The following is a 15,629-nucleotide window of genomic DNA, read 5'->3' on the forward strand; positions in this document are numbered from 1 at the left end:
ATCCCCGGTGCGCTGCACGGATGGGGGCCGGTTTTGTTACAGGGCCGTTTTTGCAAAATCGGCCCTGTAACAAAATCGGCCGAAAACCGGCCCTGGCAAAGAGCTCCGCGGCACCCCCCCCCCCCCCACCCCCGGGTGGGGGGAGGGGGGGGCGGCCGAGCACTTTGGCAGGGCCGGTTGTGGTTCCCAGTCCGGCCCTGACCACCTGGCCTTGCTACGCCACTGCAGGTGGGAGATGTGCTCTTTATCTCAAAGATTGGTGGGAAAGGTTTTTGCTCAATACTGGTATGTATCAACAATGTCCATGTCTTCTCTCCCCACAAACCACTTATATTTCCTAACCTTTCTACTGAGCAGAAACGTATTTACTTTACATTTTGTGTTGACTTTCAAGCACTGCTGGAGGCATATTTTTGCAAGGAACCCCATCGTTTTTGTGGACCTTTGGGGGTGTCCGATCAAGCCCTATATCGCCGATGAACTGTTTTGAGAGCCTGCCTTCAATGCGCCCCCTCACAGTTCATTCAGTGCAGCTGGAGATGGTGACTGTACAGGGAGAATAACAATGAAGCGCCCAGACAGCCTTGCTTCAATCAGTTTTGGGGGAAAGCCCACGATCACTCCCAAGTGAACCATGCCACCGGGAGGAAGAATAGGGTGCAATTAAAATATAAGGAGAGACTTTGGGGTATTCAAATTACAAAGTTTTAGCCACAGAGTGGGTCTATCCATGCATTAAAACGCTGTTAAAACATCCATGCAGGCCACATATACAGGCAAACCCCATGAAGATACTTATTTCTCTAGAATCATATCTAACGCTAAGAGGGTGATTTGCTATCATTTTGCACTGGGTTTGCATCATAAAAGTCATGCAAACCAGCTCAAAATGTTTTTTCTATTATTTACTCTCCAGTTCAAAACTGGCTTGCACTGGAAAGCGACCAAAAGTACCGCAAAGTAGGGCAAAGTGTTGCATTGCCGTACTTATCATCAAGGGGGCATTAAATGGGCGTTCCCATGCAACCACCCACCCTTTTTGATGCAAAACCCTATCTAGCAAATATGAGACAGGGTTTGTGGGAAGAAATAACATCTTTTGAAACCAGACATTAAGAGGGGAAATGTTTTCTTGCTCCCTTCCTTTCCGACTTCTGGCTGCACTGTGCAGCACACATACAAAGTAGGAAAAGTTCTAAAACTGGTCTAGGCATAGTATTTTGCACTAGAAGGTCATCCTATGCTAGACTCTTGCACACATTCTTGCACTATGGCGCAAAGGTTTGTGCGTGGCACATGGCAGCAAAGTTCTGAAGCCGGTGCTGCGGTGAGGTGAGTCAAGAGCCAATTCTCTGTAGATGTGGCGCTCCCTGCTCCCTCTCGGTCACGCAGCGCAGTGCAGCACTTTTGGCCCTGCGCTGCTTTCGGTGACACTTTAGTAAACCTGCCCCTAAGATTTATCCAGAGTTGAGCTGTTTTGATTAAACCCAGCTTCCCATAGTGGTAACATGTCAATTTCATGAGGCCAGCTTTGCTTGTGAATGAAAACGCTCTTGGTGAATATTTTCCCAATGGAATCAAGCAGTGTCATCTGCCTGCACTGCTGGGGAGGCTTGTTGAGCCTTGCTTGTGGACGGGGAAGATACTGCCTCCTTCCATGAGGTCAGGAGTAGTCCAGAAATGTAGCCGTAATTAAACAGAGGGTCCAAGTAGCTAGACCACAAGTCTTCCTCCAGCTTTATAATTGTAATGGGTAACTGGTCTGGACCCCTGAGACTTGAAGCTCTGACGCAATTATTGATGTCGCCTCACCTCCTTTATTCTTGTACACCACAGGCTCCCACCAGCCAGGGGATCAAAAGGGCGCCAAACGGAGCATGGACCACAAACAAAAGTCAATGGCTCTGCTCGGCTAAGCCTTGTTCCAAAACCAGGACCTCCACCGGCCCCTTAAGACACTGCCGGGCCTTCTACTGGCCCGATTAGGTGGACCTCCTGCGGGCCGCTTGGTTGAGCAAATGACTACTAGATGTAGTATAAACATCCTCCTTCTTCTTCACATAAGCGGGCCACAGGAAGAACTCAGTGTCAGCACTCCACAGACCACAGTCCCTGCTTGTTTATAGGTTAAGGCCACTCGATAGAACCATTAAGTGTCTACCATGCCTCTAAGCCACACTGCCATACAACCCCAACCATCCTCTGACTTACCTCGTTGCCTCTGCCTCCAGCAGCAAACGCTGAGCCACGTCTTTGGGGACTAGTCCTCTCAGATGATGTGTGAAGAGTCTGGTTTGTGGCACAAGCATCCAAAACAACTTCAACCTGCCACCAATAGCTGAAGGCCACACTGGCCTGATGGGTGGTATGCAGCAGTAGCAGGTGAGCACTGGAAGTGCCACAGGGCTGCAATGAGGAGCCATGACAGACAGCTGTAATCTGCCTGGGTGTTCAGACGTTAACAGCAGCAACCCCAGTAGTGACGGTGAGCAGGAAAGGCTGATTTTAGAAAGGGGTACAGGGCGCGACATTCACAGTCTGACGCAGACACAGCAATTGATAAACACATCAACAATGGTATACTTCGAAGAATACGTTTAAGGTAAGCAGTGGGCTGCCACTGGGATAATGCACAGGGGCTGCTCCTAACAGGAGGGCCCTCTGTGGCATTTAAACGTGGCACAAGGACTTCTTAGAGGAGGTCTCAAATGGCAGAGTGAGGCAACAGGAAATCACACTCTAAATGAACTGGGGAAACACGGAAATGGATAGAGAGGAAATACACTGATTTTGGTGAATTCGCTGATACTATCAACCTCAAATGAGGCTTTTAGCATTGAGTCGATGGAGCCGATGCACCAAGATTCGTTGTAGCTTTCTCTTGTAGTATTCTGAGAAATTCACAAGCACCAGAAAAGTAAGTGACAGCTACTGATACACCAATCTTTGTGAATCTTGTCCCAAATCCCTTTTGAAGCCATGATGCATCCCTGGAAATCCACATCCATCTCATTATTGAACTCAGTATTTGTTTTTACCTTCTCCAAAAAATACATTATTTAGTTGATTTTTTACCAAGCAGTGACTCATTATTTGGAGATTTTACAAACACTAGAGAAACTATTTGTAATCATTAATGTGAAGGCTGCATTCATATCATCATTTAAGGGCCATTTTCATTCAGAGTTTTAGGTTACACACTGACATATCTTTCATATTGCTTTCATTCCATAGTCCACTAAAGCTCTTGGCTATTATAGAAGTTTAACATTCCCTACTGTTTTGCCCCAAAACGTTTTCAGTCTTCTGTTTTGCCCCTAACATTTTAAAAATGGCCCTGCGGATCGGTTTTGTTTTCATGCAGTAAACTGCTGCGTTCAGTGCAGGTGGTATGACAAGGAAGGCTCCACCCATCATGACAAGCAGAAGAGGTGAATCATTCTGCCCATACCTGTGGGCCATAGTCAGAGCCATCATTGGGATATAAAACAGAAAGACAACACATATGTGGCTCACGCAAGTGTTCAGACCCTTCAGGATTCCGGATTGCCCTGCTCTGCCCTGGATAGTCTTTAAGATCATCACATAGGAAAGCAGGATAAAAAATGAATCTAGAGGGAAAGTGGACAGTGCTACAACCAAGCCATATGTACTGTTAATGGAGGTATCTGCACAAGCGAGCCTCATCACATCTGGGTGGAAGCAGAAGGCATGGGAGAGCGCGTCATTGCCACAGTAGGGAAGCATGTTTAGCAACAAAGGTGCGGGCAACACGATGAGCACTCATCTGATTACAGCAACCAGCCCTATTTTTGAAAGGATTGGGTGCAATATTGAGTTATATCTCAGAGGGATACATATAGCAACACAGCGGTCAAATGCCATGGCCACTAAAATGGCAGATTCCATTGCGCACAATGTCTGCATACAGAACAGCTGAGTGAAGCAAGGATAGATGTGTATTCTTCTGTAGTCGAAGCAGAAGACGCTGACCGATGTGGGTAAAGTAGAAAGAGAGAGGCTCAGATCTGTGGTGGCAAGCATAGACAGTAACAGGTACATGGGTTCTCTGAGATTGTTGTCCATTCTTATGATGAGCAGAATTGAGCCATTTCCTATAATAGAGAGAAGATACACAAGGCACGCAGCAAGAGAAATGTAGTTCTTTGCAGCATCTGCCCCTGGAAAGGCCATCAGAAGAAAGGATGTAAGATGAATATTGCTCATGTTGACAGATGCCATTATAGCCTTGGGTACAAATGAAGAACAATCTATGATTTGAAGTTTTAGAAGTATAGTTAGTCAAAAAAATCTGTATTTTCTATTAGTATATAAATGCATTAACAATGTTGTGACAATGTGTTTGAACCTGGAATGTTCACTGTTAGTCTAGGAGGGTCCAATACATGTCATATATTCAGGATGATCAATGCCTGTGTATTTCAGTTCAAGCTGCATGTATTATATGCAAATACATCTAATGTGGACATTCTGAAAACTTGGTAGGCATTTAACCCTTTTGCAACTTCTAGGTCCTCACCTTCTCTAGACTATCTGCATTATGTATTTATTTTAGGTTTCTTTACACAAGTTGTATCCTCAGAAACGATATATGTGGGAATGTATACAGCCTATTTCAAGCAGTCATTGATGTTGGAATCGTTGTATAAGAAATAAACTAATGGCAGAACCTAACAATAACAGTATGTCATTTTCAATACATCATTAACAAATGGTGCATAAACATTGACCAGCTTGAAACTTCAGAATCTTTCATGTTCTTGGAAGCAGGGTGTCCTTATCAGTCCTGTAATTGTTTAAAAGATAGAGAGGATGACTTAAATGCACACAGATGAATAGATACACAGGTCATTAGATAGACAGGAAATGCATATCTTTGTTTTCACACCATGGTGGAATCCCCTGGTGTTATCCATATATCACTGACAAGTATAAGCCCAATCTTTCAGCCCAGCAATGACATTTGTTAATATTAGCACACGGGAATTAGTGAATTTAAAGAACAACTGTAAAGGATAACATTATTTTTTATAGCCGGTCTGTTGAAGATTGCATTAATCTCTTAGCATGAGCTGAAAGCCATTTTGTACTTGGCAGCCATTTTAGTTAGCCATGTGCTGGCCATTTGCTGTTTCCCTCTCCCAGAGTCTTGCACATGCTCAGATGGGCCTAGCTAGTAGAATGCACCTGTTCCTAGTATAGAACTGTCAGGCTGTTCTAACTGATGTCAGCAACTTATTACTCCTCCTACTTGTTGACTGTGCAGTTTCTGTATGACCATCTATGTGTATAACTCTTCTCATGTGTACTTGTACCGCCTTTTTTCAGCCCCTGTGTGGGTATATAATGCCCCTGTTCTCTGTACTCCTTAGAAAATGTCTCATACGGTGATTTGAGAATGCTGTGTGACACATTTTTTCAGTCTTTAGAGGTTCAATAAAAAGATGTCTTTTATGTTACAGCTTCTGTGCCAATCTCTTCTTTGTTGGTTTAAAAGGACCAGGTGTATCAGTGAAGCCCCTGAGAAGGTTTTGATTTCTACAGGTCCATCTATTGAGTTTGGTCGTGCAATTTTCCACCTTATTTGGTGGGCAAGACGGTGATGTCCTGGACATTAGAGGAGTGCAGTATGGTAGTGTAAAGCCAACATAACTGGTTGAACACTGTGATTGGTGTGGACAGTTAGGACTATAAAATAAGATGCACAGGCGCTATACCTTCCAAAGCTATTCAAAGAACATTCACTAGTTTGTGACATAATGCTTTAAAAACACAAGAAGGTAGTAGGGCTATTATGTCATGAATAGACACAGTACTTATTCAAATTCTATAGAAAAGTTACATTTTATGTCTGTTTACCCAAGAATGTTCACCTTTTTCTGAACTCTATTTTTCTGTGTGCTGTGACGCTGCTATTCACTGACACAATGTACTTGCTTTGGCCTAAAATAATAATGACAAACTAGTTTCATTCAAATGTTTGTTTCAACTTACATTTAGGCAATTGTAAGCTGTAATTGCATCAGCACTTGGAAGTTAAACTTCTTATATGGGCTGCAATTGATACTTAAACAGACCACATTTTTTATGTGTATTTTAAAAGCGCATTATCACCAGTGAGTGTATCCAGACGCTGAGCAGGTATGTGCGTCTTGTTTGGTTAATCAAAAAGTCAAGTCTTCTGCTTCTTGCACAATTTAAGAAGAGAGGAGGAGGCTCTGATGTAGAGCGGGAGGTTGTTTCCCGCTTTAAGATTTATGTAAGAGAATTCCCGTCCATCTGATCTGGTTCTATACAAGCATCAGATGGCGCGAGTAGGAGTCTTGCGGAGTGGAGGTGTCTGGGTGGTTGGTGGGAGAACACGCAACTGTTCAGGTAACTGAAGCGTGAATTGTGTAGGGCCTTGAATGTATGTGTGAAGAGTTTGAATTGAGCACATTGGTGTTTCGGAAACCAGTGTATTTCCCTGAGGTATGGTGTGATGTAAGTTCTGTGTTGGTGGTTAAGGATGACTCAGGCTGCCGAATTTTGGATGGATGTGGCAAAAAGTTATGATTTCAGTTTCCATTGTCCAGAGTGACAGATTAAAATCACTACAGTTACACATCACAATCATTTGTGATTTGTTTACAGAATAAAACCTTGAAGTGTGCCTTGCAAGCCAAGTGGTCCATACCATATAAAATGTGGCATACTACATACTGAGGATAGTATTCCTCATAATGAGCAATTACCCAAAAGCTGTATTTTCTAGGTACAGTCGTTGCAAAAGTAATTTTAGAGGAAAGTGCATCTTGTGCTGCCTGAAATAAACTGGTTTGGAACAAGTTTGCATTTCAGCCCTACTCTGTAGGCTCATAACATATCCGTGTTTGACTGTTAACAACTTTGAGCCTATTGGACTATGGTTTTGTCTCTGGGCTCAGGAATTAAGTGGTGTTTTCACCAAGTGGTCATTTAGCAGGGGTTATCAGGGAGGGTAATAGGAACAGCTGGGAAATTCAAGATGTGAGTATTGTGGTGTAATATATGGTATGGGTGTGCAACCTTAATATATAATATTCTTATGAAACCATCTTGGGTCCAGTCAGGTTTGTTTTTAAAACCTCTAGCTCAACCATGGGTATCTGTGGCTTCGAGCAGCAAACCTTAAACAAACAAACTAGTGTAAAGCATTCAGAAGCACCAAACAAAGAACTTGAGTCACGCAACATGAAAGAAATCTGACACCAATTTATAAAAATTGTTTATATTTTTTTTTAATTTTTATACACCAAGATGGGCAAAATACACCCGAGGATTTCAGGGACTAGGTTTTTAAGAAATAGCACAAACAAGCAATGGTAACTGTAAAGTTTGCAACCGTTTTTAAAGTTTGAAAGAGTTGTGATTGGCACCGCCGGCCCGAAATAGGTGACCATTTCTAACTTGGAGAAGGTCAGGGGTTCCAACAAGGACTATTTGGGCATTTACCTGGTCATTAAAGCAGTCTCAAGTTCAGTTCCACACTTTACATCAAGACCAGCATAGTATTCAATAGAGCGGTCTTAATGCTGGGGAGGCATTATTCGAAATCAGTTTAAAGATGCTCTGAGTGCTGTGTGGTCAACAGAAGTCCTCTTATGGTTATTCCTCAGTCTGTGGTTAAGGTGTGGCAACTTTGGCCACAGGAGCCAGAGTCCCATGAGGTCCTCTTTATGCCAGCAAAAGCCCAGCTGCAGCTGGGCTCTGGATTTCCTGATCAATTGGATCTATTGATATACTTTTGTGAGGGCTAGTGTCCGTCCTTGGTGACCAATCCATACTCTCATGACTCTGCTGAGTTCACCAGACACAGGTGCAACATTTGAGTCTGGGGCAGAGGTCTCCTTGGCTGCACATTCTGGTACTGGAATGAGGATCAGTAGACTAACCCTTGGAGTCATAACCTCAATCTGGGGCTCTGGAGCAACGTTGCCAGGAGCGAGGTACCAGAGTCACAGTGCTCACTTTGCTTGCCCAAGGAGCAGGAGGAGCAGTCCTGCACTCGCTTGCCATGTCCAGGGATCAGCAATCCTTCTTCAGTCCTTTCTTCAACCCCAATGTGATCTGAGATTCAGGGTGTCATGGGTAGCCTGGGTCACTTGCCAATGGGCTACCAGGATCCCTCCTGCCCTATGAAGACTTCTGGCTATGTGTGGCATCTAGCCATCCCAGTATGCACTATTGTGCCCACTTCCAAGAAATCTGAACCCTTCTTTGGATGTCAGAAGCTTGATAGCCCATCCAAGGGATGTGTCTACTTATGGTCTAAACACCCATAGGAAAACCAGTTTGGCCACAGCTTTCCCTTCTCTGTTCCTGCTGCCAGCCCATCTGCCTGAACAAAGGTGTAACCCTGCATGAGTGTGATCGCCATTTGCTCACAAAAGGCGTTGTCCCCTTTGAAGCAAGCTTTTTAGGCCAACATCATGTTTGGCTTCCTCCAAGAGGGCAGTAACATATCTCTCTGTGGCAGGGTTCTATTTTTACTGATCCTGAGAGCAGTTCACATTACTCCCCAGAAGGACAGAAGGTGATCTAGTGACCAGCATGATGATATGATTAAGTTGGCACCTTCAAGTGCCCATTTTAGTACTCCCATTCAGAAGTTAGCCGGACTGAGAGGTCAGCTGGTAACTGTACTAGCCAATAGAGCTACTATATTTTCCCAAGCAAAAACAACAATGTGGGAATTTTGCTGTTAGGGCTTATTAAAGTATATGTCCCTCTTAATAATGTACAGCTCCCTGCCTTATTGTTCAAAAGGCCCTCCTTAGGAGAGTATTACATATATTGATGAGGGAAGTGGGGGCTTTACCATTGGTTTAAATGGAAAAGTCAAAATAGCAGTTTTAAAACTGCTCTACCAGGCTGCTGTGGGAGGCTGGGAGCCGTTTTGTTCTTTGCCACATGCAGGGTGACACAATCAGTGCTGCACCTTTGAGTGGACACTCTAACTTACATGCCCTGGGTATCCGTGTTGCCATATATACCTGGGACTCATAAGTAAGTCAGTTTATGCCAATTCGAGGTAGCCAACTCAACTTATACTTTGTACGGGTTAGAACACTTGCTCTGATATCCAGTTAGCAGGCCTCAGTGCACTTTCAGAGCAAATAAAACAGCACTTAACAGTCCAAATGGGTTCAAAAGTATGGGGGGGCAAAGAAATGATGGATTTAATCCAGATCTGTGACTGGGCTGAATGCTTGATTTTTTTTCGGCATTCCATCCATCCTCTGTTCTTCTTGCATTTGTTTCCCTAAGTGGGAAGGGTATGCCCAGACATAAGTACCGTGCTCCAGGTGCCACTGGTTGCAAGCAAGCCTGGCTGGTGAGGGGTGATACACCAAAACAAGTCCCAGGATGCTTTTTCCAGTCCAGGGAGGACCTGGCCTGGCAGTTCTGGCTGGACTGTTCTCATGGGGTTCAAAAAAGAGAGGACGTGGCCCCACTATCCAAAAGATGGGGTACCATATACAGTAAATGTATGAATAAAGGTTTCTCTTGGATTACAACTCACAATTTTTACCGCATTCAACCGTACATAGGGCATTCAGATACACTTATTCCACTGTCGTCTCAGAACCCATAAATCAATTATAAACACAAAAATCTTTCATGAGTATTACAAAAGTTGATTAATTAAAACCAAAATCAATAATGTAAAACACAGCAATGTAATCCAATTATTCCTAAAGAAGTTCGAATTTATATTCCGACAGACTCATACATATAACAATTAAGTTTCAATTCACATGAGAGACAAAAACAATAAGTTAATCATGAGTGTATGCCTCTACTGATCAACGGGATGCCATATGCATTGTTTTAGCTCTAATTTGTAGAATGTTCAGTTGAAATTGTAAGAATGTATAGGAAATTAGAAGTTTGAGGTCCAGTTTTAGAATTTTGCTAACATTGTACTCCATCGTCCTTGGCTCTCAAACGCCAGTCTACCAGCACTTTGTTCAATGGCCCACAAGAGGGGGGCCCTCAGAGGAACAGCATTACACTCTCTGACCTTTTTGGGGTGCAGGGTTTAATGCTTTGTATCTTGTCTGTCACCGTCAAGAAAAATCTTCCAGTATAGGGGGAAAAAAACATTCTTTTTCTCTTTAAGAACAAACAGACCGGGGGAGGAGCCTAGCGCGCAACCAAGATGGCCGCGTAGGTGCGAGGCTCCCAAGGACCTCCGCGACCTCCTACATATATCCTGACAATATCCTGTCCTAGATGAGGGGACTGTGTTGGTGAGCCCGAGCTGAGGTGGCACCCGCTTTCTGCTTCCAAATTGGACCTCGGACTCCGGCGGTAGCACCGATTGAGATTTGCGGCCTTCTCCACGCCGGACCCCGGATTGGAGCTGTGGGGTGATCCGGAGGCAAAGTGAACAACAGCGGCGGGCTGGGCGCGGCGGCTCGCGTACCCCGTACTTTCACTATCGCTTTGGCACCCTCCTTGCTGTCTCGGCGAGGTTGGGTCGCGGGGCACTGTGAGGTGGGGTGGCCTCGTTGGGGTGCCCTGCCGGCCCGCCGGCTGTGACCTGCCCCACGGACCTGTGGTGACCCCCCCCCGGATCCCGTGAACCGGCTTGCCCGCCCTTTACGACGTGCCTGGCACGGCCGTGGGACTGGAACCATGTCCACAAAGCAAGATGGAGATCGGGCAAAGGTGAAATCGACCCGACGTGGCGCAGTCCACCAGTCTAACAGCATGGACCGCTATACCCTCCAGAAGGGATCTCCCGAGGTGCCGCGTAGGTCCCCTGAGGGCCCGACTGATGCTCCTGCTCTGCCCGCGGATCTGACCCTGCGGGATGTAATGGGCGCTATCGCTGAGATGAAGGCCTCGGTGGACCAGCGTTTTGATACACTGGCGCAGAAAATTGACTCGGTCCTCGTGGATGTTGGCCTGGTAATGGCCGATCTCTCCAAGACTAATGACCGGGTCGATTCTTTGGCCCACACCACATCGGGCCTTACGACGGATGTGGCAGCCCTCCAAAAGGAGGTGCGCCGGCTCGGCCAGGCGAGCGCGCTGATGGAGCGTCGCCTGGAGGATTCTGAGGGTCGGGCCCGGAGGAACAATGTCCGTATTCTCGGGGTGCCTGAGGGACGTGAGGAGGCGGCGGCGGATCTATTCGTGGAGGACTTGATTCTCACCCATCTCCAGCCCCGGGGGCTGAGTAAATTCTTCGCGGTGGAGCGGGCCCACAGGGTTCCCGGGGGAAGGCCTAAGGCCGGAGCCCCTCCGAGGCCTCTCATCGCCCGGATTTTCAACTTTCGGGACAGAGACGCTATCCTGCAATCCTCCAGACTACAGGGACCGGTCAGACTCGACAATATGGATATAAATTTTTATCCTGACTTCACCCCAGCGGTCCAAAAGCAGAGACTAAGCTTTCTTGGAGTCAAACGTCGTCTACGGGACCTAAATCTCAAGTATGCTATGCTTTTCCCGGCTAAGCTGCGGGTGGAGTTGGATGGCCGCACGCACTTTTTTGATCGTCCCGAAGCAGCCGGGGACTGGCTAGATACCTTGCCTGGGGATCGGGATCGGGGGGGTGGGGGGGGAGCGGTTGGGGGAGAGGGCCCGCCGGATCAGGACTGAGGGACTAATGTTATGCCTCGCTCTGGACAAAATTGATGTCACTTTTGACTGTTCGTCTGTTCGAGTAAGTTTCCCTCCTGTGGAGGTCGTGTGGGGTCTCTTGGGGGTTCTCCCTCCTCCTCTGGGGGTCTAGTTAGTTTCACCATCTATGGGGCGACAGGCACACTGCACTTTGGGGGGGCTGTTTGGGCTCATGCAGGGGTGCAGGGAGGGGGGAGTTCTGTTGGGGTGGGGGAGTTGGGGTGGGGTGTTGTTCGTTTTTACCACAAGGCAAACCCTTTTTTGTGTTGTTTTTAAGGTGCTCTCCGGGGGACGACTGATGGCTCCTGTGTATGATGGGGGGTAGGGATTTGACTTTGTTGTCTTGGAACGTTAATGGACTGGGGGATAGGATCAAACGAGGTGTGGTCCTGCAGTATTTGAAACGAATCTCACCCGATGTAGTCTTCCTGCAGGAGACACACCTTATTGGAAACTCTTTTTGTGCTATGAATCGGCGTGGCTATCGTTTGGTGGCCCACTCGGGCTTCACGTCGGGCTCACGGGGTGTGGGCATTATGGTGAAGAACTCGCTCCCGTTGGAAATTGATGAGGTGCGCCATGATGATAGGGGACGCTATGCTGTTTTAGTGGGGAGAATGGAAGGCAAAGTAGTGGTCTTTGTATCAGTATACGTCCCACTGGGGATACAGGCGACCACTTTTGCAGACCTGGGGCGCCTCCTCCTGGGCCTTCGGGGGGACTCCTAGTGGTTGGGGGGGACTTCAATGCGGTGGTTTCTGGGACTCTGGATCGTCACCCCCCTAGGGACCTCCCCCGGGCGCAGGCGTGGCTATCCGGCCTCTTGGATACACTGGGATTGGTGGACTGCTGGCGCTTAAAACATCCCACGCAGCAGCAGTACACTTTCCACTCGGGGGCCCATGGTAGCCTCTCACGGCTTGATCATGTCCTTGTCCCGGCGGCCTATGCTGGGAGGGTGGGGGAGGTGCGCCATTTGGCGCGGGGTATCTCAGATCACTCCCCGCTCCTGTTCCATTTTGATGTCTTTCCAAGGGGTGAGGGCAGGGTAGTTCCAATCAATGCCTGGTACCTGCGCGACCCCACCATTCGCGCTGATGTGATTAAATCCTTGCAGCGATACTTTGATGAGAATGTGGGGTCCGTCCCTTCGGCTATCTCCCTGTGGGAAGCCTTCAAGACAGTTCTCAGAGGGGAGGCCCTGTCCCTTATTTCCCATGCCCGGAGGCGCGAGCGGGAGGAGGTTACCCGGGTGGAGGCCGAAATTGCTGAATTGGAGGGTGATTTGGAGGGCGGAGTGACGGATGCTGCACTACATGTCCTACAACTTAAGCAGGCGGCCTACAGGGCCCTCGTTACGGAGGCGGCCAGGGGCCTCAGTAGGGAGCAACAGGGGCGACTGTATGATGTGGGTGATAAGGCGGGCAAACTGATAGCGTGGTTGGATAAAAAGGAGAGAGTGAATCGTGTGGTCCCGCTGATTGAGAGGACGGATGGTGTGAGTGTAACCGAGCCAGAAGAAATTGTCTCCTGTTTCGCGGATTATTTCCGCGAGGTGTATTCTTCGGTCTCTCCTTGCTCGGAGGAGGACTCCCATTCCCTGCTTAGGGATATCGCGCTGCCCTCCCTCTCGGAGGAGGACAGGGTGTCGCTGGATGCCGCTCCCACATCTGACGAAATTGCCCTCGCCATACGTTCAGTTGCCTCTGGCAAGGCCATGGGCCCGAATGGCATCCCTATCGAGCTGTATAAGTTGCGACCAGATGTACTGGCACCCCACCTCCACGCGATGTTCCTGGCGGCCCACTCGCTGGGCTCCCTTCCGCCGGACCAGCGTCTGGCTACTATCGTGGTGATCCACAAGGAGGGGAGACCTCGGGACCGGGTTACATCCTATCGGCCTATCTCGCTCTTGAATGCGGAGCCCAAAATTCTCGCCAGGGTGCTGGCCAATCGGCTGGTCGGCTTGGTGGGCGATCTGGTCCACCAAAACCAGTCCGGCTTTATCCCCCATCGCAACACGGCCCTTAATCTGCGGCGCTTGCACGGGGTGCTCGCACGTGTCCCATTCGTGCGGGAGCCGGCCATTTTGGCGTCCTTAGACGCCACTATGGCGTTTGACACGCTTGAGTGGCCATACATTTGGGCGATGCTGGCGAAGTTTGGATTTGGCCCGGGCTTCATCAGTTGGGTCAAACTGTTGTATTCCGGCCCATTGGCGCAGGTGGTGGTGAATGGAAGAGTTTCGGCCCCATTCGAGCTGGGCCGGGGCACGCGACAGGGCTGCCCCTTGTCGCCGCTCCTGTTTGCGCTGGCCTTGGAGCCCCTGGCGGAGTGGCTGCGGTGGCATCCCTCCATCCGTGGTCTCCGTTGGACCCCCGAGTATGAGGACCGTGTGTCCCTATATGCTGACGACATCCTTTTGTACCTAGCCTCCCCACGTAAGTCACTCATAGTCCTGGTTGATGTTTTACGTTCATTCGGCCAGAACTCAGGCCTTGTCATCAACTGGGCTAAATCATGTGTGTATGTGCTCTCTGGGGAGGCTCCTGTCCTCCCGCGGGGTTGTCCGATTCAGATTGCCTCTCAGGGGTTTCGATACCTGGGTGTCTACATTACTCTGGACCCAGATGCCCGCTACGAGCGGAACTTGCTTCCCCCCCTCCAGCGCTTGAAGGAGGACGTCGTGCGTTGGCGGCGCCTGCCGCTATCGCCGCTCGGCCGGGCGGCGTTGTTTAAGATGATGTTGTTGCGACGTTTCTTATACGCTCTCCAGAACACTATGGACCCAGTCCCGGCGCGCTACTTCCGTGAGGTGGAGAGTCTACAGCGCCGCCTGTTCTGGGACGGGAGGCCGCACATTGCCCTGGCGAAGTTGACGCTCCCATGGTATGACGGGGGGATTGCCCTCCCGGATATTAAACGGTATTACTGGGCCTCCCAGCTAGCTGCAATTAACCATGGCCTCTACGGGCCCGCCTTGAACCCGGCATTTGAGATGGACAAGATGCTACTGCCCGGTGGCGACTACAATCGAGCGCTCTACTCTGGCGCGCCCGACGCTCGCTTGACGGGACCTACGCGTGTCATGGTCAGAGTATGGCATGCGGCTAATGCAGCTATGGGGTGGAAGGACCGTTTGACCCGGGCGTCACCGCTGTATGCGTCTGAGAAGTTGGGCTCTCTCTGGACCTCGAAGGGCTTCGAGCAATGCGACATGATAGGCATCAGTAAAGTGGGGGATCTCTGGTCGAGGGGAGGACTTAAAACATTCGAGATGCTGCAGACGGAGTTTCAGTTGCAGGGCAGTGAATACTTTCGGTACCTGCAGGTCCGTCATGCACTGGGCTCCGTCTTCCCAGACGTCGCCTCCATCCCGGAGTCTTCCCCCCTGGAGGATAGAGTGCTAGATGGCCACGTCCCAGACAGTACGATCTCCCTTATGTATAAAAAACTGATTAATGATCGCTCGGGCTTGCTGATTGGCCTTCGCGAGGCTTGGGTTGCCGACGGTCTGGAGTTGGACGATGAGGACTGGATCTCCGCGGTGGCCTCTCCAAAGGAGGTGGCTATACCGGCTCGCCTTCGCTTCGTCCAGCTTAAGATACTCCACCGGGTCTACATGACGGGGCCAAGGCTTCAGCGTATGGGCTATACTGAGGATGGATTGTGTAAGCGTGGTTGTGGTGCCTTGGCAACCTTCCTGCATATTTTATGGGAATGCCCGAAGGTGGAGCGATTCTGGCGCGGTGTGCACGAGGTCCTGCGAGTGGTTACGCGTGTTGCGCTGCTGCCTGAAGCGAGGAGATGCCTGTTGAATGTGTGGGAACCAACTGACTACTCGGCTCCGCAAACGTGGTGGGTGACTCTGGGATATATGATTGCTAAGCGTGATATTGCGCAATTGTGGGGATCCCAGAACCCCCCGGCGGTGTCGGTCTGGAAAGGACACA

General features: G+C 48.8%; 1 pseudogene; it reads right to left on the reverse strand.

The window, feature by feature from the left end:
* Positions 1–3,264: 3,264 nt before the first annotated feature.
* LOC146806188 (olfactory receptor 51L1-like) lies at positions 3,265–4,242 on the reverse strand (annotated as a pseudogene).
* Positions 4,243–15,629: the final 11,387 nt, after the last annotated feature.

This window comes from Triturus cristatus, chromosome 8 (genome assembly GCF_964204655.1).
Source record: "Triturus cristatus chromosome 8, aTriCri1.1, whole genome shotgun sequence".
NCBI classification, from domain to species: Eukaryota; Metazoa; Chordata; class Amphibia; order Caudata; family Salamandridae; genus Triturus; species Triturus cristatus.